The sequence below is a fragment of the Danio rerio genome, chromosome 2 (assembly GCF_052040795.2).
Source record: "Danio rerio strain M-AB ecotype USA chromosome 2, GRCz13ab, whole genome shotgun sequence".
NCBI lineage: Eukaryota > Metazoa > Chordata > Actinopteri > Cypriniformes > Danionidae > Danio > Danio rerio.
In genome coordinates this window covers 57,137,977-57,162,500 of record NC_141022.1, presented here as the reverse complement: position 1 = coordinate 57,162,500, position 24,524 = coordinate 57,137,977, and the positions used below count along the sequence as shown (strand labels likewise).

Here is a 24,524-nt window from a genome sequence, read left to right as displayed (position 1 = left end):
CACCTTGACCTTCTTTGCTTTCAGGAACTTCAATATGGAGGCTGAAGTATGCCCTTTTGAAGAATTTGCCCTCTCCAGTGGTTTGCAATGTAACAGGCAGCACAAATGTCTTGATAACTCAGGCTGTTGATGTTGCCATCCACTCTGCAGATCTCTGACACGCCCCCATACTGAATGTAACCCCAAACCATGACTTTTTCTTCACCAAACTTGACTGGTTCTGTGAGAATCTTGGGTCCATCAGGTTCCAGTAGGTCTTCTGCAGTATTTGTGATGATTGGGATGCAATTCAACAGATAATTCATCAAAAAAATTGACCTTCTGACACGTTTCCAAATGATCAACCAGAAGTCAAGTTATTATTTGTCATCTGTCAGGTATAGCAAGTACATGCAATTAATATTACTCGTTAGTTAAATGAAAAGATACTGTCTACACACTGAAAAAAATTATTCAAAGATGATTCCTTGGATTTACTAATTTGTTTTACGTTAAGTGGTTGTAAACGGTCTATTTGGGTTGAATTTAAACAAACAAATTAAGTTGAACATTATTAAACTTAATTTGTTTGTTTAAATTCAACACAAATTAATTGTTTGCAACAGTTCTACATGCAACACTTTTTTCAGTGCATGACCTTAAAATAAAGTTTTACCAATCCAGTCTCCCGATGTTTGTGTGCATGTATATACAGTTGAAGTCAGAATTATTAGCCCCCTTGTTTATTTTCCCTAATTTCTGTTTAACAGAGAGAAGAGAACACATTTCTAAACATAATAGTTTTAATAACTCATCTCTAATAACTGATTTATTTCATCTTTGCCATGATGACAGTATTCCCAGAGATGGGTTGTGGCTGGAAGAGCATCTGCTGCATAAAAACGTGCTGGATAAGTTGGCGGTTTGTTCCGATGTGGCGACCCAAGGTTAATAAAGGGACTAAGCCGAAAATAACATGAATGAATGTATTACTAGTATTTACAACACTTTAACAAATGATACAAACAAATCCAACATACTGTAGTTTTTTCTACACCAAACTATAGTGTATTAATATGCCTAGTTGTAAAATATTTAAAGTGTTGGGTCAATTTGTTTATTATTAAAGTTGCTGTATTATAATTATAAAATATGCATTCACTGGCCACTTTATTAGGTACTAATACTATAGGCCTACAACTGCTAATTATTGCAAACTTCTAATCAAATCAAATCACTTTTATTGTCACATCAGCACAAGCACGTGTGCTACAGTATGATGAGTGAAAAGGTTAAAGTCATTTTTAACCAGCCAATCACATGCCAGCAACTCGAAAATGAATGAATGATGACAGTAAAATAAATAATATTTGACATTTTTCAAGACACTTCTATACAGCTTAAAGTGACATTTAAAAGGCTTAACTAGGCAGGTTAGAGTAATTAGGCAAGTTATTGTATAATGATGGTTTGTTCTGTAGACAATCAGAAAAGAAAATTGCTTAAAGGGGCTAATAATTTTGACCTTAAAATGGTGTTTAAAAAAAATTTAAACTTTTATTCTAGCCGAAATAAAACAAATAAGACTTTCTCCAGAAGAAAAAAACATTATCAGACATACTGTGAACATTTCCTTGCTCTGTTAAACATCATTCGGGAAATATTTATTATTTGGGAAATAGATATTCAGCCAAGCTCAAAATTATTCCTGGCAAATTCTGATGAAGTTTTTGTTTTAATGTATATAAAATTGAGAAATAGGCCTTTTCCCCCACAATAATGTCTCATTTACATCATATTTTATTGTGCATTTGTAAATTACTATTAATGGATAAACTGGTAAGGTAAAATTTCCAAAGATAATTGAAATTCACACAAAAAAAAAAAAAAAAAACTAAAAGCCAAAAGACATTCAGAAGACAAAGACGGGTTTATATTATTACAATAGACAGAGCTTTTACATTTTTTCCACAGCTTAAAGAGACTTCATTAAGAACAAAAAATTAACAAAAATCTTGTATAAGGCGGATAATTTGAAAGTCTGCATTTGTGGATAAATATTACTGTTTTTATTAATATTTTGTCTTGTTCTTTTGGGAGAAGCCTGTATCATTTACGGTAAAAAATACAAACAAACAGTAACTTAAGTCAGAGTTTGCTAGGGATGTGAATCATTTCGGGATAGACTGTAGCTAAATGATAAAAACACTGGAAAAACTCGAGCTTTATAACACATTCAACCACACAGCGGCACTGTAGGGTAAAAGATAAAGTCCCTGACCAAGTCAATGGGTTGGAAATTATATTTTTACCCCTGTCACCGCCGGCATTTCCCGCTCAAGGACAAGTCAAAAAATTTACATCAGGAGATATTTTTAGGCCGAACTGAGACTGTGCAAATCATTCAGCGAAATGCTCCTCTGAGATTTGTGCTGCTAATTTTACGTCCGCTTGAATATGTTATAAACCCCACGAGCTCAAGTAAACTTTTACGCTAACGTTTCTCTCGGCTAGTTTAAGGACGGATCTCCGTGGCATATCTATTATTATTTACTTTCTACTCAGAAATCCGAGGTCACAACCTTATAGGTAATGTTCCTGATGAAGAGATCAATGTCTTATTTTAACCGTCTCTTCACAAATTACAGAGAATATAGCAGGAGGGGATTGATTTTGCTCTTGTCTGCTTCGATTCAGAGAGATTTATTCGGATATAATGGGGCTGTTAGTGAGATGTATGGTGTATAGGGTGAATGTTTGCGGGATGGCCGTCCAGAGTAAAGTTTTTTTGTTGATTAAAATGCGATCGGGATGGAGTGGACGATGGCTGAGAGTCAGCACTTCAGTCTGCAGAGCTCAGCAAAAACTGCGATGAGCAAATCAACAGTGCATCGGCACACGAGCAAACACACATCTGATAATAACACACACAGCGGATTATCAGGAGATAAACATACAGCTGACGCCAAAAGTGTTAACCTTTTTTAATTATTTTACAAATATTTCCCAAGTGATGTTTACAGGTCCTGTAAATTTAAAATAAAGCTATTTTTAGATGCGAGTATCATTAAGGATATCACATACACTCACCGGCCACTTTATTAGGTACATTTAACTAGTAACGGGTTTGACTCACTTTTGCCTCCAGAGCTGCCTTCATCCTTCCTGGCAAGCTATTCGACAAGCTACTGGAAATATTCCTCAGAGATTTTGCTCCATATTGACATGATAGCATCATGTAGTTGCTGCAGATTTGTTGGCTGCACCTGATGCGAATCTCCCTTTCCGCCACATCCCAGGTGCTCTATTCCTTACTGTAAAAACCAGCTTAAACCAGCCTAGGCTGGTTGGCTGGTTTTAGCTGGTCGACCAGGCTGGTTTTAGAGGGGTTTTGGCCATTTCCAGCCTGGTTTCCAGCCATTTCCAGCTTGGTCTTAGCTGGACAGGCTGGGAGATGACCAGCTAAAACCAGCTTGACCAGCCTAGCCAGGCTGGGAGCCCAGCCAAAACCAGCTATGTCCAGCTTAAACCAAGCTGGTCAAGCTGGTTTTAGCTGGTTATTTTCCAGCCTGACCAGCTAAGACCAGGCTGGAAATGGCCAAAAACCTTCTAAAACCAGCCTGGTCAACCAGCTAAAATCAGCCAACCAGCCTAGGCTGGTTTAAGCTGGATTTTTCAGCAGGGTTGGATTGAGTTCTTGTGACTGTGGAGACCATTTGAGTACAGTGAACTCATTGTCATGTATAAGATGCTAGTCTGAGATGATTCGCGATTTTAACGTCACATTTTTCTGCTGGAAGTAGTCAGATGGTGCACTGTGGTCATAAAGGGATGGACATGGTCAGCAACAATACTCAGGTAGGCTGTGACATTGACACAATGCTCAATTGGTACTAATGGGCCCAAAGTGTGCCAAGAAAATATCCCCAACACCATTACACCACCACCAGCAGCCTGAATTGTCGATACAAGGCAGGATGGATCCATGCTTTCATGTTGTTGATGCCAAATTCTGACCATACCATCCCAATGTAACAGCAGAAATCGTGACTCATCAGACCAGGAAACGTTTTTACAATCTTCTATTGTCCAATTTTGGTGAGCCTGTGTGAATTGTAGCCTCAGTTTCCTGTTCTTAGCTGACAGGAGTGGCACCAGGTGTGGTCTTCTGCTGCTGTAGCCCATCTGCCTCAAGGTTGGACATGTTGATTGTTCAGAAATGTTCTTTTCTGCAGACCTCAGTTGTTACGAGTGGTTATTTAAGTTACTGTTGCCTTTCTATCAGCTGGAACCAGTCTGGCCATTCTCCTTTGACCTCTGGCATCAACAAGGCATTTGCGCCACAGAACTGCCGCTCACTGTTTTTTCCAAACCGTTCTCTGTAAACCAACTTTATGAAATACTCAGACCAGCCTGTCTGGCACCAACAACCATGCCACGTTCAAAGTCACTTAAATCCCCTTTCTTCCCCATTCTGATGCTCGGTTTAAAATGCAGCAGATCGTCTTGACCATGTCCACATGCCTAAATGCATTGAGTTGCTGCCATGCGATTGGCTGATTAGAAATTTGCAATAATTAGCAGTTAGATATTATTAGTACCTAATGAACTGGCCGGCAAATGTATATTTTATAATTGTAATAAAACAACTTTAATAATAAACAAACTGACCCAACACTGTACGTTTTTTTTACAACTAGGCATAAACACACCATAGTTCAGTGCAGAAAAAGTATGTTGGATTTGTTTGTATCGTTTGTTAAAGTGTTGTAAATACTAGTAATACATTCATTCATTTTCCTTTGGCTCAGTCCCTTTATTAATTTGGGGTCGCCACAGCGGAATGAATTGCCAACTTATCCACCATATGTTCTACGCAGCGCATGCCTTCCTAACTGCAGCCCATCACTGGGAAACATCCATACACACTCATACACACACCTACACTACGAACAATTTAGCTTACCCAATTCACAGAGACCACATGTTTTTTTGGACTTGTAGGGGAAACCGGAGCTCCCAGAGGAAACCCACGCAAACACAGGGAGAACATGCAAACTCCACACAGAAACGCCAACTGACCCAGCTAGGGCTCGAACCAGTGCCCTCCTTGCTGTGAGGCGATTGTGCTACCCACTGCGCCAAATGTGCTGCCCAATACTAGTAATATATAGAGTGTAATACACTTCACTATGGTAAACTTTACTAAAACTACTAGGGTTGTCAAAATTAATCGTTTCTTCAGTGCACCGCGATGCAGACACGGACAATTCGGTATCGGTTCAGTAATAATCATAACCGGTTATTACTGACGTCATTTACCTCATATGCGCTCTGTCGCGAGGGAGGCGAGTGCGAGTATTTACAACGCTCTAATGCTGTACACACCAAATCGCGCTATTCGAACGTAAGTAGCCGCGTGAACATTTGAGGTTACTCGCTTCATTCACACGTCAAAACCCGCTTCATTCGCGCGTCAAACCCGCTTCATTCGCGTGTCAAATTCACTTCAGAACAGACGCAGATTCGCGTGATGGGCAGGGCACAATCACGCCTCCACAAGAGCAAGCTCCTGATTGGTTAACGCGGCGCGAATGTCCGCTGAAGTTCAGATTTTCGATCTCGAGTGATTCAAGAGAAATGCGCATTAAGCGCATCAAACGTGCAAAACGTTTCATTCGCGCCACGCCATTCGCACGTATCGCGCCGCAGGATGTCTATTCGCGCGTTTGCTTTGACTTTGCTGTGATCACCGCTGTTGCCTATCAGTGCCACTTATCTGAAGAGTGCAGCGCGCAAGAGCCAATCGCAACCGTTTTGTTAAGGGTGTGACCAATCAAAGAGGTGTAAGAGAACTAGACAAGAATCAGAAAGTGAGCTGGATATTTATATTTGTTTATATGATTTGCTAAATGCTCGTGTTGTTTAAAGGTATAGTTTATATATCTGATTGTTTGTATTAAATGACAAAATTGTATAACAAATAGTATATAAATATATTCATACATTTTAATACAAGAACTGCTGCTGTGAAGAAAATATAAAACTGTGTATAAAAAGCATCGTCAATGCACCGTGATGCACCGAGATATCGAATTGAACCGAATCGATGGCATGATAATCGTAACCGAACCATGAGACCAGTATAGGTTCACACCTCTAAAAACTACAATAGAGTTTTTTCATATACTTTTCATGTTTTTTATTATGTTTTTTCTACATTAGCCATAGTTTAACCAAGCATTTGTAGTAAAACTGTGGTTCTAACTATGCTTAATGCAACAACAAAAAATAAAACACAACAACAACAAAAAGGTTTACTACATGAAAAACTAAAAAAAAAAAAAATGCAGTTAAACTTGAAAAACAGTTTTAGAGAATTTGATTTTTCCCTATAAAGTGAAGGAACTATGACGTCAATTTGTATGCAAAAACCCGGAAGCAAGTTAGCATTTTAGCAGTTCCGGTTCTCTCGTCCCAAAGTCAATGTTTTTTTTTAAATAGGATTTCAGTTAAATCGCTTAAATAAGGTCTGTGGCTGACACAAAGTCAAGATACTTTCACAATTTATTCATTCATTCATTCATTCATTCATTTTCTTGTCGGCTTAGTCCCTTTTTTAATCTGGGGTCGCCACAGCGGAATGAACCGCCAACTTATCCAGCAAGTTTTACGCAGCGGTTGCCCTTCCAGCCGCAACCCATCTCTGGGAAACATCCACACACACACATTCGCACACACTCATACACTACGGACAATTTAGCTTACCCAATTCACCTATAACGCATGTCTTTGGACTGTGGGGGAAACCGGAGCACCCAGAGGAAACCCACGCGAAGGCAGGGAGAACATACAAACTCCACACAGAAACGCCAACTGAGCTGAGGTTCGAACCAGCGACCTTCTTGCTTTGAGGCGACAGCACTACCTACTGCGCCACTGCCTTGCCTTCACAATTTATTCTACGACATAAAACACATCAGTTACAGCACACTCTTGATTTTTTAAAGCGGTTACGCCTCTTTAAAAAGACAGTTGCTAGTGTAACGGAGGCCAGGTAGTAAGTGCTTTGCAGGTAAAACTCACTCCTCTGTCCTCTAAAGGTGCTGTAGCGACAGATGCTAGAGGCCATGGTCTTTAGCCTCCTTGTTAGAGCAACCAACTCCCATACTGAAGGTCGCCGGTTCGATCCCAGCTCGGAGCGGGTTGGGTGGTGTAGGACCTGCGGGGTTTCACTATGAAGTTGCTAAATGGGACCACAGGCGGTGTCGGACTCATTATACGTTATCGAGCTGATCTGGTCTGGAGCGCTGCTCGCTTGCGTTGAGTATTTGGATTTTTCTGTTAATTAAGTATTTTCATGATGTAGCGTCCTCCCCGATTGATGGTCAAGATTTAACTGATGGTTTTATTGATTTATTGAATCAAACACCAACGTAAGAGCTAAACAGAATACAACAAAAAATACATTAATACAATAGTGCATGAATTAGCTTAAATGCAAACTTAGCTGCTTACTATTATATTCTAAATGCTTCCACACAAGGCTAAAATACACAATATATACAGTATTATGAAAACACTAACCTTGTGCCTCTTCGGAGAGTGCTAAAGCATACAATATTGAACCTTTTCTCATGTAATGAGACTTGCTGTCTTCAGAAAAGTAGCGATCTCCATCCGCTCTTTGGCGCACTTTTGCGTGAACCTTTTACCGGAACTACTAACGCAGGGAGGTAAGTTTCATAATAAAAGTCCGTCAGTATGAAGCATACAATTTCAAAATAAAATCCACTGTAATACATGAGCACCATTCAAACCTATTAAGTTCCCTTACAAAATAAATTAAAAAAATAGGTCATTTACACATGAGTAGTATTTCATAGTTTGTAGTATTCTTCGAATTGTGTGTAGATAATCACACTTCATTTGTAAAGATCGTCGAGACCATTGTTGATCGTTTATTTTAATTAAATGATGTTATGGAGATACTGCTCACCAGTGCAGCCTGTCTCTTCCCTGCTCTCATTAATGCAACGTGTGAATTAATGTGCAAAAATACACACATATTACCTGTCGTTTAAGTGTGATCAATTGATTTTCTGTTAAGTTTTTTCTTCATCTGAACACATTTAACTCTGTCATAACTGCAATATTTACACTCCTCCTTAAATTGTATAGTATATATGACTATGAGCTGCTTTTCGCTGTACTTCGTGACAAAGAAAAAAGAAAAGAATATTGAGTGTTGCTCTGCGTTCATGATGGAACATGCAGGCATATAGACTTGTCCCTCATGCCACATTTCTGTCATCTGTTACTAAGGTAAGCGGGCTGTGTGCACGCAAGCGATACACTTATTTAAATACGTCTTATAATAATACTATGTAGGAACATTTATTCACACAGTTTTAAAACTTTTACAACAAATGTAAAGCAAAACAAATTAGCTGCGTCACAAATCGTATACTTATGCACTATTCTACGCCATTTTGTAGTATAAATAGTGTAAGTAGTTTGTTCACACTGAAAATTCTAAAAATAATAAGTGCACTTTAATTACCCGGATGATGCACTCATTCAGCAGCTAAAATGAAGTGCGTAATGATGGACACTTCACGCACTCAACGACCGCAGGTTTGCTTACGTAGAGGAAAGGGCGGAGCTATCGGACGCACATGTTGAATAACTTTATTTATTTTTGGATGGTGAAAGCAAAATTCTCCTACGAGAGTGAATATAGCGCCTCCTGATGGTGAATGCGGTTATACTCACGGCAGGTATTATCTGATAATTCGGTCGTTTATTTCACTGATTTGGCAACCGTCAAACGTCATCAGGGAAACGGTTTGAATTTCCGCTTAGTAAAAAAAACAGTGTGCCATTTGGGACGCCACTACATACATATACTATCCTGTTGAGTGTGTAAGTGCATAAGTACAAAGTGCATGAGTGCATAGTGTATAGTGTGCCATTTAGGACGCAGCTAATGTATTTCCCACCTAAAAAACTATCCAAAAGGCACGTAGGTCTATACAGATGTGTTTTTGCGCATTTATTTGTTTATAATACTTGCGTGGATTATAATATAATAAACCGAGAGGATAAATCTGTCATGGACCATACTTTTAAAAATAAGCTTGATAAGCTGACTGTAGCAGGGTGATGCTGACGTCACAGGCGAGCACCCCGAAGGCATTGTAGTAAGTTTATAGCCTAACGTTAGCTTTTCAGTTCTTACGTTTGCATTCAAGATCCAAAAGTGCTAAAAGTTTTACTTTCGCGTGAGGATTATACGGCTGGACAAAACCTGTAATAAACGGTGTTTGAACACAGAGCTTATTATTTGCAATCTTCGAAAAGCCTATGGATAAATCCTATAGGGATTTTATCGAGGGAACCAATTTTATGCTATAGCAGCCGATTAGCCTACAAGGTGACATCATAGTTCCTCCACTCTATTCAAACTGAAAAGACGTTTCAAAGATGGCCGCCGACTGAAATGACTTGCCTTAAAGCACAGGTGTCAAACTCAGTTCCAAAAGGGCCGCAGCTCTGCACAGTTTAGTTCCAACCCTAATTAAACACACCTGATCAAACTAGTCCTTCAGGCTTGTTTGAAACCTACAGGTAAGTGTGTTGGAGCAGGGTTGGAACTAAACTGTGCAGGGCTTTGGCCCTCCAGGAATTGAGTTTGACACCCCTGCCTTAAAGGGACTAATCTAGTACTACATTAAACCATGAGTATAATCAAAACAGAAGTGAATATTGAGTGTTTTAACAAATCCAGGGAAGAAACAAATGACACAAAATGTGCAGGTGGTGGTTTACTTTGAGTAAAGTATGAGCCAAACTTACTGAACTTCAGATGTTTTTCCATATACAGGATTTATAAGGATGCAGCAGACGAGATGCTTGTCCTTCATGCTTCAACACAATCAATCTGTCCGTTTTTCACTCCCTGCTCATATTTCTTTCGTGTCGCTCACAGGCCGCTGCTTTCAAACTTCTAACTCATATTAGACTTTCACCTTCTGCTAAGAAAAGCTCACATTAAGACAATTCATTAAGATTATCCTAATTCATAATCTGCGACCCGGAGAGAGTTCATATGAGTGGTGAGTGAGATTGATTCTCATTAGCTGACGGTAATAAAGATGAACTGATGCCTTCAGTCCTTCTTCGCTTCAGCTTATTCATTAGAACTGGCAAACTATTTAATGAGTCACACCTGACACCAGGGTTGCCAGATTTTTGTAACAAAACTAGCCCAATGGCCAGTAAAAACCAATGACTGTAAAAAATATGGACGACGCGACAGCCCCTTTTCCCATTGAACGCCTTGAGGGCAAAACGCCTGCTTGACGGGCACAAACTGTCGCAAAAGACTGCTGAAATTGGAGCCTTGACATGCGCAGAAGGACTGTCTGATGGAGCCAGAGGAGGAGCCGCGAAAATGAGCGGAGTCGAGGTTCCAACCAAACGCTTTATGTAAAATCAACCACGCCCCCCGAACTTATAACGCATAACCTACTTGCGGCGTCGGCGCCTTCATTAACACGGAGGAGGCGGGCTTTATGACTTGTACTGCAGCCAGCCCCCAGGGGGCGATCTAACGGCCGAGACCTTCACTCAAACACAGGCTTGCGGCACACTTGGTAAAAACTAGCACAATACATGCCTGAATAGCCAGTCAAAAGCAGTACAAGACTAGCCCAATGGCCAGTCAATACTAGCACAAAACTAGCCAGTTGACCAGTCAAACTTAACAAAACAAGCCAAAATGGCCTGTCAATACAAGCACAAGATAAACCCAAATGTTGAGTCAAAACTAGAACATATGTCCAGTTAAAACTATCCCAAATTGCGAGCCAAAACTAGGACAATACTAGTCCAATAGCCAGTCAAAACTAGCACAAAACTAGTCCAATTGGCCAGTCAAAACTAGCACAAACTAGTCCAAATGGCCAGGCAAAACTAGCACAAAGTAGTTCAAATGGCCAATCAAAACTAGCACAAAACTTGTCCAATAGCCAGTCAAAACTAGCTCAAAACTAGTCCAATAGCCAGTCAAAATTAGCACAAAACTAGTCCAATAGCCAGTTAAAACTAGCACAAAACTAGTCCAATAGCCAGTCAAAACTAGCACAAAACTAGTCAAATAGCTAGTCAAAACTAGCACAAAACTAGTCAAGTAACCAGTCAAAACTAGCACGAAACTAGTCCAATAGCCAGTCAAAACTAGCACAAAACTAGTCCAATAGCCAGTCAAAACTAGCACAAAACTAGTCCAGTAGCCAGTCAAAACTAGCACAAAACTAGTCCAATAGCCAGTCAAAACTAGCACAAAACTAGTCCAATAGCCAGTCAAAACTAGCACAAAACTAGTCCACTAGCCAGTCAAAACTAGCACAAAACTAGTCCAATAGCCAGTCAAAACTAGCACAAAACTAGTCCAATAGCCAGTCAAAACTAGCACAAAACTAGTCCAATAGCCAGTCAAAAATTAGCACAAAACTAGACCAATAGTCAGCCAAAACTAGCACAAAACTAGTCCAATAGCCAGTCAAAATTAGCACAAAACTGGTCCAATAGCCAGTCAAAACTAGCACAAAACTAGTCCAATAGCCAGTCAAAACTAGCAAAAAACTAGTCCAATTGCCAGTCAAAACTAGCACAAAACTAGTCCAATAGCCAGTCAAAACTAGCACAAAACTAGTCCAATAGCCAGTCAAAATTAGCACAAAACTAGTCCAATAGTCAGTCAAAACTAGCACAAAACTGGTCCAATAGCCAGTCAAAATTAGCACAAAACTGGTCCAATAGCCAGTCAAAACTAGCACAAAACTAGTCCAATAGCCAGTTAAAACTAGCACAAAACTAGTCCAATAGCCAGTCAAAATTAGCACAAAACTAGTCCAATAGCCAGTCAAAACTACCACAAAACTAGTCCAATAGCCAGTCAAAACTAGCACAAAACTAGTCCAATAGCGTCAAAACTAGCACAAAACTAGTCCAATAGCCAGTCAAAACTAGCACAAAACTAGTCCAATAGCCAGTCAAAACTAGCACAAAACTAGTCCAATAGCCAGTCAAAACTAGCACAAAACTAGTCCAATAGCCAGTCAAAACTAGCACAAAACTAGTCCAATAGCGTCAAAACTAGCACAAAACTAGTCCAATAGCCAGTCAAAACTAGCACAAAACTAGTCCAATAGCCAGTCAAAACTAGCACAAAACTAGTCCAATAGCCAGTCAAAATTAGCACAAAACTAGTCCAATAGCCAGTCAAAACTAGCACAAAGCAGTCCAAATGGCCAGTCAAAACTAGCACAACATCCAATCAAATCTAGCCCAAATGGCCAGTCAAAACTAACACAAAACTAGCTGAATTACCTGTAAAAACTTTCCTAACAAAATCAACATGCACCTCTCATTCGTAAAATACCGGACTTTAATCACTCTATGCCTTCTACATGGTTACTTATTAGAAAATAACTGTATATTAATAACTACAAAGATAGCATAAAAATCATCTTACGTTGATATTGACAGGACACAACGTACTACTGCGGTCAAGCCAGCCGCGGTTCGGAAAAACACAGTCAAGCCAGCCGCGCTTTATATTTCGGTGCGCGCGTATTATTATCATTACGGTAATGTCAGCAGCCACACAGAGAGCGCTCCACAGAGCACCCATTTCGCCCAGAACAGAGAGATAACAACGAAATATAAGTTTATCCCCCTTTCCTCCCACGTATGCTTTATTAAACAATTTATTAGCTTTTTTGACTGTTGTTATTTTAAGAAATTGGTTTCTGGGCTTACCTTTAATTTCCTCAAGTCTATCTTTTTGCTTCAAATGATTTTATAGCAGATCAAACGGACAGAATAAATATACGATTTCTAAACACCCAGAATGCGTTTTTATTTCTCCTAGCCAACTACAGTACATTGCAAATAAGGTTGAATGCAATTTTATACAACGTGCCTAACCTCAGAAAGTGAAAATAATCATGAAGTAGTCCAACATAGCATTGTTTAAGTTACAAATATATGTTGGTTTTATTTAAAGGGGATTTAAAAATGTATGCTTCTTTCAGTATATGGGATATGGGGCATTATTACACTTTAGATGACTGTAAAGACCTTATTATTTGTTATAAGTAGAATAGAACAACAATAAGATCTGATGCAGGAAGTCAAATACTAAGCATACATCATATGAAGCCTGTTTTACTGCAGCATTTTGGAGAAATGTACCATTAACACACTTTAAAGTGCTATAAAGAAATAAGTAGAAAAAAAAAACAAAGTTTGGTTCTGATACAGGATGTACATGAATACCTCATGTGAAAGACCTCATTTAAGTTAACAGAAGAAAACTATGGACAGGACATCCAATATTATATGCATACCTCATAATAACTTACTGCAGCATTTTGGAGAAATGAGCTATTAATGAGCTATAAAGTCTTTAAAGTGTTATAAATACATTGTTTGGAATAAGTTAAATAAAAGAGTGATCAGGTCTGATACTAGATGTCCCATGCTATATGCATATATACAACATATGAATCCTTTTTACTGCAGCAATTTGGAAAAAAAATTGCTCATTTAAAAGATGTAGAAAAAAAACAATAGTCAGGTCTTATACAGGTCATCCTATACTAAACCTCATATAAAGACTTGTTACTGCAGCGTTTTGGAGAAATTGGGCATTAACATTACTCAAAGTGTTATGAAGACCCAATTTTCAATAAATAGACAAAAAACAATGATCAGTTCCTGTACAGAACATCACATACAATATGCATACTACATATAAACACTTCTTACTCCAGCAATCTGGAGAAGTGGGACATTAACATAATATAAAGTGTTATAAAGACCCCATTTCGATTAAGTAGAAAGAAACAATGGTCAGTTCTTATTCAGGACATCCCATACTATATGTGTACTTCACATGAAATCTTTTTTACTGCAGCGTTTTGGAGAAACTGGGTATGAACCTATTATAAAGTGATATAAAAACCCCATTTCTAATAAGTAGAAAAAAACAATGGACAGTTCTTATACAGGACATACCATACTATATATGTACTTCACATGAAGCGTTTTTACTGCAGCATTTTAAAAAAACGGGGTATTAACATAATATAAAATACTATAAAGACCACATTTTAAATAGGTAGAAAAAAACAATGGACAGTTCTTATACAGGACATCCCATACTATATCTGTACCTTACATGAAACCTTTTTACTGCAGTGTTTTGGAGAAATTGTATATAATATATTTCAAAGTGTTCTAAAGACCCCAATTCAAATAAGTAGAAAAAAACAATGGTCAGTTCCTATACAGGACATCCATACTATATCTGTACTTCACATAAAACTTTTTTACTGCCGCATTTTGGAGAAATGGGGTATTAAAATAATATAAAGTGCTATAAAGAGCCCATTTCCAATAAGTAGAAAAAGACAATGGTCAGTTCTTACATAGGACATCCCATACTATGTACTTGACATGAAACTTTCTTACTGCACTGTTTTGGAGAAATGGGGTATTAACATAATATAAAGTACTATAAAGACCCCATTTCCAATAAGTAGAAAGAATCAATGGTCAGTTCTTATTCAGGACATCCCATACTATATGTGTACTTCACATAAAAACTTTGTACTGCACTGCTTTGGAGAAACGGGGTAATAACCTGATATAAAGTGCTATAAAGACCCCATTTCAAATAAGTAGAAAAAAACAATAGTCAGTTCTTATACAGGACATACCATACTATATGTGTACTTCACATGAAACCTTTTTACTGCAGCATTTTGGAGAAAGGGGGTATTAACATAATATAAAGTGCTATAAAGACCCCATTTCAAATAGGTAGAAAAAGACAATGGTCAGTTCTTATACAGGACATCCTATACTATATCTGTACTTCACATGAAACCTATTTACTGCAGCGTTTTGGAGAAAGGGGGTAATAACATAATATAAAGTGCTATAAAGACCTCATTTCAAATAAGTAGAAAAAAACAATGGTCAGTTCTAGTACAGGACATCCCATACTATGTGTGTACATTACATGAAACCTTCTTACTGCACTGTTTTGGAGAAATGAGGTATTAACACAACAAAGTGATATAAAAACCCCACTTCAAATAAGTAGAAAAAAACAATGGTCGGTTCTTATACAGGACATCCCTTACTAAATATGTACTTCACATGAAACCTTTTTACTGCAGCATTTTAGAGAGACGGGGTGTTAACATAGAAAAAAAGTACTATAAAGTCCCCCTTTCAAATAAGTAGAGAAAAACAATGGTCAGATCTTATACACGACACCCTTATCTCTGTGTGTACTTCACATGAAAGCTTTTTACTGCAGCATTTTAAAGACACGGGGGAATTAACATAGTATAAAGTAATATAAGGACCCCGTTTTAAATAAGTAGAAATAAACAATGGTCAGTTCTTATACAGGACATCCCGTACAATATGTGTACTTCACATTAAACCTTCTTACTGCACTGTTTTGGAGAAAGTGTATATTAATATGATTTGAAGTGTTACAAAGACCCCATTTTTAATAAGTAGAAAAAGACAATGGTCAGTTCTTACATAGGACATCCCATACTATGTACTTGACATGAAACTTTCTTACTGCACTGTTTTGGAGAAATGGGGTATTAATATAATATAAAGTACTATAAAGACCCCATTTCCAATAAGTAGAAAGAAACAATGGTCAGTTCTTATTCAGGACATCCCATACTATATGTGTACTTCACATAAAAACTTTTTACTGCACTGTTTTGGAGAAACGGGGTAATAACCTGATATAAAGTGCTATAAAGACCGCATTTCAAATAAGTAGAAAAAAACAATAGTCAGTTCTTATACAGGACATACCATACTATATGTGTACTTCACATGAAACCTTTTTACTGCAGCATTTTGGAGAAAGGGGGTATTAACATAATATAAAGTGCTATAAAGACCCCATTTCAAATAGGTAGAAAAAGACAATGGTCAGTTCTTATACAGGACATCCCATACTATATGTGTACTTCACATGAAACCTATTTACTGCAGCGTTTTGGAGAAAGGGGGTATTAACATAATATAAAGTGCTATAAAGACCGCATTTCAAATAAGTAGAAAAAAACAAGGGTCAGTTCTTATACAGGACATCCCATACTATATGTGTACTTCACATGAAACCTTTTTACTGCAGCATTTTGGAGAAAGGGGGTATTAACATAATATAAAGTGCTTTAAAGACCCCATTTTAAATAAGTAGAAAAAAACAATGGTCAGTTCTTATACAGGACGTCCCATACTATATCTGTACTTCACATGAAACCTTTTTACTGCGACATTTTGGAGAAAGGGGGTATTAACATAATATAAAGTGCTTTAAAGACCCAATTTCAATTAAGTAGAAAAAGACAATGGTCAGTTCTTATACATGACATACCATACTATATATGTACTTCACATGAAACCTTTTTACTGCAGCATTTTGGAGAAACGGGGTAATAAGCCAATATAAAGTGCTATAAAGACCCTATTTCAAATAAGTAGAAAAAAACAATGGTCAGTTCTTATACAGGACATACCATACTATATGTGTACTTCACATGAAAACTTTTTACAGCAGCATTTTGGAGAAAGGGGGTATTAACATAATATAAAGTGCTATAAAGACCCCATTTCAAATAAGTAGAAAAAAACAATGGTCAGTTCTTATACAGTACATCCCATACTATATGTGCACTTCACATGAAACATTTTTACTGAAGCGTTTTTTGGAAACAGGGTATTAACATATGATAAAGTGCTATAAAGAGCCCATTTCCAATAAGTAGAAAAAGACAATGGTCAGTTCTTACATAGGACATCCCATACTATGTACTTGACATGAAACTTTCTTACTGCACTGTTTTGGAGAAATGGGGTATTAACATAATATAAAGTACTATAAAGACCCCATTTCCAATAAGTAGAAAGAATCAATGGTCAGTTCTTATTCAGGACATCCCATACTATATGTGTACTTCACATAAAAACTTTGTACTGCACTGCTTTGGAGAAACGGGGTAATAACCTGATATAAAGTGCTATAAAGACCCCATTTCAAATAAGTAGAAAAAAACAATAGTCAGTTCTTATACAGGACATACCATACTATATGTGTACTTCACATGAAACCTTTTTACTGCAGCATTTTGGAGAAAGGGGGTATTAACATAATATAAAGTGCTATAAAGACCCCATTTCAAATAGGTAGAAAAAGACAATGGTCAGTTCTTATACAGGACATCCCATACTATATCTGTACTTCACATGAAACCTATTTACTGCAGCGTTTTGGAGAAAGGGGGTATTAACATAATATAAAGTGCTATAAAGACCGCATTTCAAATAAGTAGAAAAAAACAATGGTCAGTTCTTATACAGGACATCCCATACTATATGTGTACTTCACATGAAACCTTTTTACTGCAGCATTTTGGAGAAAGGGGGTATTAACATAATATAAAGTGCTTTAAAGACCCCATTTCAAATAAGTAGAAAAAAACAATGGTCAGTTCTTATACATGACGTCCCATACTATATCTGTACTTCACATGAAACCTTTTTACTGCAGCATTTTGGAGAAAGGGGGTATTAACATAATATAAAGTGCTTTAAAGACCCCATTTCAATTAAGTAGAAAAAGACAATGGTCAGTTCTTATACATGACATACCATACTATATATGTACTTCACATGAAACCTTTTTACTGCAGCATTTTGGAGAAACGGGGTAATAAGCCAATATAAAGTGCTATAAAGACCGTATTTCAAATAAGTAGAAAAAAAACAATGGTCAGTTCTTATACAGGACATACCATACTATATGTGTACTTCACATGAAAACTTTTTACAGCAGCATTTTGGAGAAAGGGGGTATTAACATAATATAAAGTGCTATAAAGACCCCATTTCAAATAAGTAGAAAAAAACAATGGTCAGTTCTTATACAGGACATCCCATACTATATGTGCACTTCACATGAAACATTTTTACTAAAGCGTTTTTTGGAAACAGGGTATTAACATATGATAAAGTGCTATAAAGACCCCATTTCCAATAAGTAGAAAAAAACAATGGTCAGTTCTTACATAGGACATCCCATACTATGTACTTGACATGAAACTTTCTTACTGCACTGTTTTGGAGAAATGGGGTATTAACATAATATAAAGTACTATAAAGACCCCATTTCCAATAAGTAGAAAGAATCAATGGTCAGTTCTTATTTAGGACATCCCATACTATATGTGTACTTCACATAAAAACTTTTTACTGCACTGTTTTGGAGAAACGGGGTAATAACCTAATATAAAGTGCTATAAAGACCGCATTTCAAATAAGTAGAAAAAAACTATAGTCAGTTCTTATACAGGACATACCATACTATATGTGTACTTCACATGAAACCTTTTTACTGCAGCATTTTGGAGAAAGGGGGTATTAACATAATATAAAGTGCTATAAAGACCCCATTTCAAATAAGTAGAAAAAGACAATGGTCAGTTCTTATACATGACATACCATACTATATATGTACTTCACATGAAACCTTTTTACTGCAGCATTTTGGAGAAACGAGGTATTAAGCCAATATAAAGTGCTATAAAGACCCTATTTCAAATAAATAGAAAAAAACAATGGTCAGTTCTTATACAGGACATACCATACTATATGTGTACTTCACATGAAACATTTTTACTGCAGCGTTTTGGAGAAACAGGGTATTAACATATTATAAAGTGCTATAAAGAGCCCATTTCTAAAAAGTAGAAAAAAAAAAAACAATGGTCAGTTCTTATACAGGACGTCCCAAACTATATGTGCACTTCACAGTAAATCTTTTTTACTGCAGCATTTTGGAGTATTAGGTTACTAATGTAATTCAAAACATTATAAAGACCCCATATCAAATAAGTAGAAAACGACAATGGTCAGTTCTTATACATGACATCCCAAACTACATATGTACTTCACATGAAACCTTTTTACTGCAGCATTTTGAAGAAACGGGGTAATAAGCTAATATCAAGTGCTACAAAGACCCCTTTTTAAATAAGTAGAAAAAAACAATGGTCAGTTCTTATACAGGACATCCCATACTATATGTGCTCTTCACATGAAACCTTTTTACTGCAGCATTTTAAAGAAACTGGGTATTAACATATTTTATAGTGCTATAAAGAGCCCATTTCCAATAAGTAGAAAAAAACAATGGTCAGTTCTTAAACAGGACGTCCCATACTATGTGCACTTCACATGAAACCTTTTTACTGCAGCGTTTTGGAGAAACTGGGTATTAACCTATTATAAAGTGACATAAAAACCCCATTTCTAATAAGTAGAAAAAAACAATGGTCAGTTCTTATACAGGACATCCCATACTATATGTACACTTCACATGAAATCTTTTTTACTGCAGCGTTTTGGAGAAACGGGGTATTAACATATTATAAAGTGCTATAAAGAGCCCATTTCCAATAAGTAGAAAAAAACAATGGTCAGTTCTTATACAGAACATCCCATACTATATGTACACTTTACATGAAATCTTTTTTACTGCAGCGTTTTGGAGAAACGGGGTATTAACATATTATAAAGTGCTATAAAGAGCCCATTTCCAATAAGTAGAAAAAAACAATGGTCAGTTCTTAAACTGGACATCCCATACTATATGTGCACTTCACATGAAACCTTTTTACTGCAGCGTTTTGGAGAAACGGGGTATTAAGCTAATATCAAGTGCTATAAACCCCATTTCAAATAAGTAGAAAAAAACAGTGGTCAGTTCTTATACATGACATCCCATACTATATGTGTACTTCACATGAAAACTTCTTACTGCACTGTTTTGGAGAAGTGGGGTATTAACATAATAATATAAAATGATATAAAAAAACCCATTTCAAATAAGTAGAAAAAACAATGGTCAGTTCTTATACAGGACATCCCATACTATATATCTACTTCACATAAAACCTTTTTACTCCAGCATTTTAAAGAAATTGGGTATTAACATAATATAAACACAGCATTTTAAATAAGTAGAAAAAAAACATTGGTCAGTTCTTGTACAGGACATTTCATAGTATATGTGTACTTCACATGAACCTTTTTACTGCAGCATTTTAAAGAAATGGGGTATTAACATAATATAAAGTGATATAAAAACCTCATTAAAAAATAAGTAGAAAAAAAAATGGTCAGTTCTTATACAGGACATCCCATAATATATGTGTACTTCACATGAAACCTTTTTACTGCAGCATTTAAAGAAATGGGGTATTAACATACTATAAAGTGACATAAAAACCTAATTTCAAATAAGTAGAAAAAACAATGGTCAGTTCTTATACAGGACATCCTAAACTATATATGTACTTCACATGAAACCTTTTTACTTCAGCATCTTAAATAAACGGGGCATTAACATAATATAAAGTACTATAAAGACTTCATTTTAAATAAGTAGAAAAAACAATGGTCAGTTTTTATACAGGACATCCCATACTATTTATGTACTTCACATGAAACCTTTTTACTGCAGCAATTTAAAGAAACTGGCTATTAACATAATATAAAGTGCTATAAAGACCGCATTTCAAGTAGAAAAAAACAATTGTCAGTTCCCATACAGGACATCCCATACTATGTGTGTACTTCACATACAATCTTTTTACTGCAGCATTTTAAAGAAACGGGGTATTAACATAATATAAAGTACTATAAAGACCGCATTTTAAATAAGTAGAAAAAAATATTGGTTGATTCTTATATAGGACATCCAATACTATATATGTAACTATATATATACTTCACAAGAAACCTTTTTACTGCAGCATTTTGGAGAAATGGGGTATTAACCCATTATAAAGTGCTATAAAGACCACAGTTTAAATAAGTAGAAGACAACAATAGTCAGTTCTTATACAGGATATTCCATACTATATGGGTACTTCACATAAAGCCTTTTTACTTCAGTGTTTTGGAGAAACAGGGTATTAACATATTACAAAGTGCTATAAAGACCCCATTTCAAATAAGTAGAAAAAACAATGGTCAGTTCATATATAGGACATCCCATACTATGTGTGTACTTCACATGAAACCTTTTTATTGCAGCATTTTGAAGAAATGGGGTATTAACCTATTATAAAGTGCTACAAAGACCGCATGTCAAATAAGTAGAAAAAAAATTGGTCAGTTCTTATATAGGGCATCCCATACTATATGCGTACTTCACATGAAACATTCTTACTGCAGCATTTTTGAGAAATGGGATATTAACATATTACAAAGTGCTATAAAGACCCAATTTCTAATAAGTAGAAGAAAACAATTGCCAGTTTTTATACAGGGCGTCCTATACTATACACATACTTCATGTGAAGACTTCTCACCAAATAATTTTGGAGAAATTGGGAAATAACAAAATTCAAGTGTTTTAAAGACCCCATTTTTTAGAAGTAGAATACAAAAATAGTCAGTTTTTGTAGAGGACATCTCATAAAATTTGCATACATCATATGAAGCCTTCTTACTACTACATTTTAGAGAAATGGGGCACTAACATAATATGAAGTACTATAAAGACCTCATTACTAATAAGTAGAATAAACAATAGTCAGTTGTCATACAGGATGTCCTATACTTTATGCATACTTCATGTGAAAACTTATTACTGCACCATTTTCGAGAAATTGGGTATTAAACTTATAAATTGCTTTAAAGACCCCTTTTCTAAAAAGTAGAAAAAAATAACAATGCTCAGCTCTTCCTATTGCTGAATACTCGTAGAGGACATCCCATACTGTATGCATACCTAATATGAAACCTTCTTACTGCCACTTTTTGGAGAATTGGGCCATTAACATAATATAAAGTGCTTTATGTTTTTGTACAGGACGTCCCTCACTGTATGCATAATTTACATGAAACCATCCTACTGCGGCATTTGGGTGAAATAGGTATCAACTTAAAGTACTATAAAGACCTAATTTCTAATAAGTAGAAAAAAACAACAGTCAGTTCTTGTACAGGACATCCCATACTACATGTATTTATCAGATGAAGACTTGTTACTGCAGTGTTTTGGAGAATTTGGGCATAAACATTATATAAAGTGCTTTAAATACCCAATGTCTAATAAGTAGAAACAATGGGCAGTTCACGTTCATGACATTCCATAATATATGCATACTTTACATGAAACCTTGTCACTGCAGCATTTTGGAGAAATGGAGGAATAATAACATTCAAAGTGTCATAAAGACCCAATGTCTAATAAGTAGAAGAAAACAATGGTCTGTTCTTAAAAAGGACGTCCCATACTAAAGGCGTACCTCATATGAAGACTTCTTACGGCAGCGTTTTAGAGAAAAGGGACATAATTGACTTTTAGATGGCTATCAAGATCCCATTTCTAATAAGTAAAAAAAAAAAAAAACGGTCAGTTCTTCAATGGACAATTCAGTGGTCAGTTAGGTTGATGGCATCATCCCAACTGTCTCAAGCTATTATTGTACTATTACAACAAAATGATATTATTGGGGATGATGAGTGGTGCTGCTCCAAATGTAGGGTACAAAGACAAAGACAAAACAAATATGTTTGGTTAATTTCATAGAGATAGTTTACCCAAAAGTGAAAATGAACGCACTATGCACTGGCAATCAAATGGTTACAAACATTTATTAGTTCCTTCTTTTGGTTGAACACAAAAGATATTTAGAATGAACTTGAAAACTGGTAACCATTGACTTCCATTTTAGAAAAAAAAACAATTACTATGGAGGTCAATAAATATAGTTCCTCAGCAGGAAGGGAACTGCAATTTTGTGTATCCCTGACACATTTGGAGTTGTGGAAAACTGTGATGTGCTGTCTGTCCTTGACACATTCGTCCTGTATCAAAACTGACCATTATTTTATTCTACTCATTCGAAATGGACACTTTATAGTCATCTGAAGAGTAATAACGCCCCATTAATCCAGATCACTGCAGTAACAAGTCTTCCTATGAGGTATGCATATAGTATGTGATGTCCTGTAAAAGAAATGACTGTTCTTTTTTCTACTTATTAGAAATGAGGTGTTTGTAGCAATCTAAAAGGTAACAATGTCCCAATTCTCCAAAACGATGCAGTAACAAGTCTTCGTCTGAGATATGCATATAGCATTGCATGTCCTGTACAACTGATCAATGTTTTCTTCTACTTAGTAGAAATTGGGTCATTATAGAACTTGCTGCAGTAAGAAGTCTTCATATGTACAAGAACTGATGATTTTATGTACTTATTAGAAATTGGGTGTTTATATCCATCTGAAAAGTAATAATGTCCCAATTCTCCAAAAAACTGAAGTAACAAGTGTTCATGTGAAGTATGCTTATAGTATAGGATGTCCTGCATAAGAGCTGACCATTGTTTTCTTCTACTTACAAGAAATTGGGTCTTTGAAACACTTTAAATTATGTTAAACCTCATTTCTCAAAAACCCTGCTGTAATAAGGTTTTTATTTGAAGTACACATTTAGTATGGGAAGTCCTGTACAATAACTAATCATTGTTTTTTTATACTTTTTAGAAATGGGGTCTTTATAACATTTTGAATTATAATACCCAATTGTTCAGTAAAAAGGTTCCATGTGAAGTACAGATATAGTATGGGATGTCATGTATAAGAACTGACATTGTTTTTTTTTTTCAACTTATTTGAATTGGGGTCTTTATAACACTTAATAATATGTTAATACCTAATTTTTCCAAAACACTGGAGTAAAAAGGTTTCAGGTCAAGTACACACATAGTATGGGATGTCCTGAATAAGAACTGACCACTGTTTTTTTTCTAATTATTTGAAATGCGGTCTTTATAGCACTTTATAATATTTTAATACCCAATTTCTCCAAAACGCTGCAGTAAAAAGGTTTCATGTCAAGTGCAGAAAGTATAGGATGTCCTGTATAAGAACTGACCATTGTTTTTTCTACTTATTTGAAATGGGGTTTTTATATTACTTTATATTATTATGTTAATACCCCATTTCTCCAAAACAGTGCAGTAAAAAGGTTTCATGTGAAGTACACACATAGTATGGGATGTCCTGTATAAGAACTGACCATTGTTTCTTTCTACTTATTAAAAATAGGTTTTTTATAGAACTTTATATGTTAAAACCCTGTTTCTCCAAATGATCCAGTAAAAAGGCTTTTTGTGAAGTGCACATATAGTATGGGATGTCCTGTATAAGAACTAACCATTATTTTTTTCTACTTATTTGAAATGTGGTCTTTATAGCACTTTATATTAGGTTAATACCCCGTTTCTTTAAAATGCTGCAGTAAAAAGGTTTCATGTGAAGTACATACAGTATATAGTATAGGATGTCCTGAATAAGAACTGACCAATGTTTTCTTTTTTACTTATTTAAAATTGGGTTTTTATATCACCTTA

The 24,524-nt window shown here is 36.1% G+C and overlaps 3 long non-coding RNA genes across 3 annotated transcripts in view; 1 reads left to right on the top strand and 2 right to left on the bottom strand.

Annotated features, from left to right (window-relative positions):
• LOC147846549 (uncharacterized) overlaps positions 1-24,524 on the top strand; it is a 1,651,758-nt gene that overhangs the window by 1,038,021 nt on the left and 589,213 nt on the right. The window lies entirely within an intron of this gene.
• Positions 1-24,524, bottom strand: part of LOC147837276 (uncharacterized) — a 39,122-nt gene that overhangs the window by 4,802 nt on the left and 9,796 nt on the right. The window lies entirely within an intron of this gene.
• Positions 12,548-16,124, bottom strand: LOC147846559 (uncharacterized). Its single transcript, XR_015479111.1, has 3 exons — positions 15,767-16,124; positions 14,666-15,627; positions 12,548-14,244 (listed from the first exon to the last, which is right to left on the bottom strand). It is a non-coding gene; the product is annotated as an uncharacterized LOC147846559 (long non-coding RNA).